Raw genomic sequence first — 4,888 nt, 5'->3', positions numbered from 1 at the left:
GGTGCAGGGGGGGGACACCGGACACTTCCGTGAATGTATTGAATAGTGTTATTTTTTTGGTTGTTATTGTGACTAAATGCATCATATTTTTGTGATTGTTTTTAACTGAAAAATTAATAAAAATTTCTAATAAAAAAAAATAAAATTCTATTTATGTTTTTTTGGGCTATAGTTAACTTTTGGCCTTCCACTAATAATCAGTGGCATGGCTTATGTCCAAAAGTTGTGGGTGCTCCAACAATGGAGATTTTGAAGAAGAGATTGGACATTTGTCCTGAATGGGATAAGATCTCCTGCTTGGGTTGGCGGTTGAACTAGATGACTTCCAAGGTCCCTTCCAACTCTGTTACTCTGTAATATGTATGCCATCAATTCTCACATTTCTAGGCAGATTGCCGCAAAAAGAATAAATCTTCTATAAAATTCTCATAAAGCCAAGCCCATTAAAAACCAATAAATACTACTATTAATTTTTTTTTCGCAAACACTGTTGCTTCTGAAAACCTTTAGGAGGACTTTTTCTCCTAATGTTTTCCTCCAAGTGCAGGATATGCTTTTTTCAGATCAACTAAACATTGATTGTGACAGGATTTGACCAACCGGCTTGTCAACCCAAGCCTGATATCATGGGTTGAGAGAGAGTGACTGGCCCAAAGTCACCCAGTCAAGCCTTTCATACCTAAGGTGGGACTAGAACTCACAATCTCCTGGTTTCTAGTCTGGTGCTTTAACTATTATACCAAACTGTCTCTCTATTCTAAAAAGGACTGCTTTCGCCATTTTGCAAAATGCCATCAGGGCAGGGGCACATCTGAATTTGGGGGACAAGTTGTTCCAAAGATGGGGGAGGCATTTATACGAAATTATCAGTACTTTGAAACAGTCCCAGAAGTTACTGAAAGCTAATGCAGTTCCTCCAGATCCGGGGTTATTTTGCCAAACCAGCTAATACTGATCAGCAAATGGCCCACTAAAATCTGTGCCCACTGTGTCATTTTCAAGGACAGCCCTGCATAAATTAAATTGCAGTAGTCTAAAATTTAGTCTAACCAAGAGTAGACTAATAAGACTTTCCATTCACTCTCGATTTTTTGTGTGGAAAGCTGTTTGGGATGAACAGTTGTTCATGGAATTTTGAGGGGACATATGACATATAAGTTAAATTGTATTTGTAAAATTTGGTATCCATCAAAGTGTAAATAATGGCTGAATTGAGATGGCACACCGAGGTTTACTTTCTACATATGAACTGGGCTTCTATCATCGTGGAAAATCCCATCCAGGTTTAATTTGTTGTTTAAGATTTGAGCTTTTTGCTTTATATTCATTTATTTCAACATTTTTGCATTCTTTGGGGGGGGGGTTTCCCAAAAATTCCATTCTACTCTTTGAATCTGGTGTTTGTTTTGCTGCTTTCTGTACTAAAGCAATACATTTCAAAGCTGTTTCCTGGCAAAATAGCTCTGAAACTATTTTCCTTGAAAGATATTATTTGATACTTTCCCCAACTTTAGTAGGAGAAAAAAGCAGCTAGAAGGAATGTATTCAGTGAACAAATAGCACAGTTGCACACCCAATCTGTATGCCTGTATTTTTTGTTTTCTTTGCATCTGTTATTGATCACAAATTATTGGTCTTAATTAAATTATTGCTTTTTGGTATATAGTTTGGTTCCCAGATCCAATAACAAATATCAAAGTTGCAGAATCCCAATTGAAAGACTAAACAGAGTTGTAGAACACAGAATAACAGGGTTGGAAGGACACCTTGGAGGTCTTCTAGACCAGGGCTTTACAACCAGTGATACGGGTACTACCTGTGGTACATTGGCACCTGGCAGGTGGTAAGCGACCATCCTAGAAAAGTGGTAGCGGGGGAGGGGAATGAGCTGAACTGGTGGCAGCAATGCACAAGCCTGAGCGAGAGATGGCTGGAGCTGCAGGGCTGTCAGGGCTCAGCGGAAGTGCCAGGATCAGCGCCAGGTTCTAGCTGGAGCTCGGCGCTGATCCTGGTGCTTCTGCTAAGTCCTGAAGAAGCACCAATCAGCTGGAATGTTGCAGCATCTCCAGGGCCCAGATGCTTGGCAACTGATTCATATTTATGATGGTCACAGTGTCCCAGGGTCTTGTGAAGTGACCAAAACCTGCTGCAACCACCCAGCAAACAGGGGGGAATAAAAACCAAACACCCCCCACCCCACCCCCGCTGCCAATCCTCAACAGAAATGCTAACAATGAAAACCTCGGACAGGAGGAAGAACGCTGCTGGTTGGGCAGGCAGGTGTCTTGCTCGGCTGTGGCTTGGGGGGCACTTTTTTCAGTGCCATTGTAACTTTGAACAGTCACTAAGCGAACTGTTGTAAGTCGAGGACTACCTGTACTTTATCACTTTTTTGGGGGGTCATCAAGTTTTTGACACCTTGCTAGGCGACGGGTGGTACTTGGATGTTGCCATATCCTAAAAGTGGTACAATGGGTGAAAAGGTTGAAAGCCCTGTTCTAGACCAACCCTCTGCTTGAGCTGGAGACCCTATACCACTCTGGACAAATGGCTGTCCAGTCTCTTCTTCAAAACCTGCAGAGATGGAGCACCCAGAACCTCTGGAAGCAAGCAAATCTCAATTCCAAAGGCTAACACATCCATACCCCCCTCCTTCCCCTGGTCCTTTCCTGCTGTGCCTTGTCTTCATCACTAGTTTGCCTAAAATACAACTCCGTGGGAAGGCAGGAGCCACAGTTAATCCTCATAAAATTAGAAGTGCAGTCTAGTAACATCATTGCTGGATCAGATCCATAGTCCTTCTTGTCCACCACACATTTTCATGTCTGGGAAGCCCCCAACACATCTGCATTCCTCACGCCCTCGTGCCCCTGACAATCAGTGGGTAGGGACATCCACTGCACAAGGTCACGAGTACCAATAAAAAAGAATATTTGTAGTTCAGGGTTGAATTCTTCTGGTGAACTTATTTTGGTGCTTTTGCTCCCGTGAGAAAATCTGCACCTCTTACAAGTGAAACTGCCTTCTGGAGATATTTTATTCTTATTACAGGCAGAAAGCAAATCTTCCTTCCTTCCTCAAGCCCCAACAACATTTCCAATGTGTTTTATTTTTAAAAGCTGAGAAATGAAGATAAAGCTGCATTTTACAGCCTCATTGGCAGTTTACAATTATAGCACCATAGCAGTCTATGTAGTGTGCAGCTAAACCAGAAAGACGATGAAATATTTTAAAAAACAATTTAGATTAAATCTTTTTTCCATTGAGTCAATTAAGCTGTAATCCTATGCTCTCTTGCAATATCCAAATAAATGTCCATGGTATCAGGCCAAAATGTTTTGCAAAAAACATTTTAAAAAGTATTAAATACTTGCTAGAGCCAGAAAATTGATGATCTTGGCCTTTTGTTGAACAGACCCCAATTCTTAATTCTATCTTTCAATAATGGACAAAATATTGGAATTCCATGAAAAGGATGCATTTATCCATGAAAAATCAGTATTTAAATTGATTTCTGTACATGATGTTATTTTAACTCTCAATTGTTTGTTACATTTCTCAGAAAAAATCTGGAACAGATTTCTTGGTTACGCCATTACATAATCCTCCTAAACCTGTTTAAATTTCAAGCTAAATTAATTTAAATCATATTGAAAGTTAATAAACATCAGTATGTACTTTACAAAAAAAATCAAATTAAGCACACCACACCAATCAGGAGAAAAAAATAAAGAAAGAAATGGTAGATATTGTATTTCTTTAGCCTTCTTTGTAGTATACTAAGGAAAATATTCTTTCAGAATGTGCCCAGGAACATATTCTATCCAGGTTGTGTCAAGATCAAGATAGTCTGGCCCATTCTATGCCCTGTATAAAGCAGTGCCTTAATAAGACGTATAAAACCAATTAAATGTAGGGATAACAACATCTTGGAAACAACGAATTTCTATATGTTTTATAAAGCAGTACAGGAAGAGTGCCATACTAATTTTCTAGAATTATATAAAAACTATTTATTTATTAAACGTACATGCTGCTTCTCTTGCTATAGTTATATTATGTTTAGTTGTAGAAAATGTGGCAAATATCACTATCTTGCTTAAAATAATTCTTAGAAACGGGGGCATTACCCTAGTTCAATCCATAAGACATATTCAGGATAATAGTTAACCACACTCAAGGTCAGAAGCCTTATTATTTGGGCTACTACCAGTGCACCTTAAAATACATTAAATACTGCATGCAGAGATTTTAAAAAATAGGGGGGAAATCTTGCTGGGATGGCTTACAATTAAAATGTACAAGAAATGGATATGGAAGAGGAGAGCAAATAGCATTTCTTAAATGTGCACAATTTATTTTGAAATAGAAAGCTGATCAGCCATTGAAAATACCCTTATGATGGTGAAACTCTTTGGGTGAAAATCAGCTGAAGAGGACAGGAATAAGCTCTTCAGGCACTGGAGACCTATTTAGGAATGTGCTGCTTGTAAGAATGAATGAATCCTTCCATTTCCAGTTCACATCAGGTCTGTATATGCCTTGCATCTCTATCTCCATATTTTTGTGTTCCACCGCACTGCAAGAATTTTTAAGTAATTTGCACAGGAAACAAATATAAATATGCAGGTAAGTATTTGTAAAGCATTTTCTCAAACATATTTATTGATGCATTTATAAATGAATGTCATTCTAAAATATGCATTCTTAAGTACATTTGCTTTGAATGCTTGAATTGTCTTGGAATTTGGAGACATATAAAAAAAACCCAAAGGGAAACTATGTATTGGTTGTGGAATGCATTTTAAACCATTCACACTGAAATTCACAAGGGTCAGATTGCTCGAGAATAGCTATTCTCAGTCCTGTGTAAATTCCATATATTCCC

The sequence above is a fragment of the Protobothrops mucrosquamatus genome, unplaced genomic scaffold (assembly GCF_001527695.2).
Source record: "Protobothrops mucrosquamatus isolate PMUCROS unplaced genomic scaffold, P.Mucros_1.0 scaffold175, whole genome shotgun sequence".
Lineage (NCBI taxonomy): Eukaryota > Metazoa > Chordata > Lepidosauria > Squamata > Viperidae > Protobothrops > Protobothrops mucrosquamatus.
Note: the sequence above shows the minus strand (reverse complement) of the source record.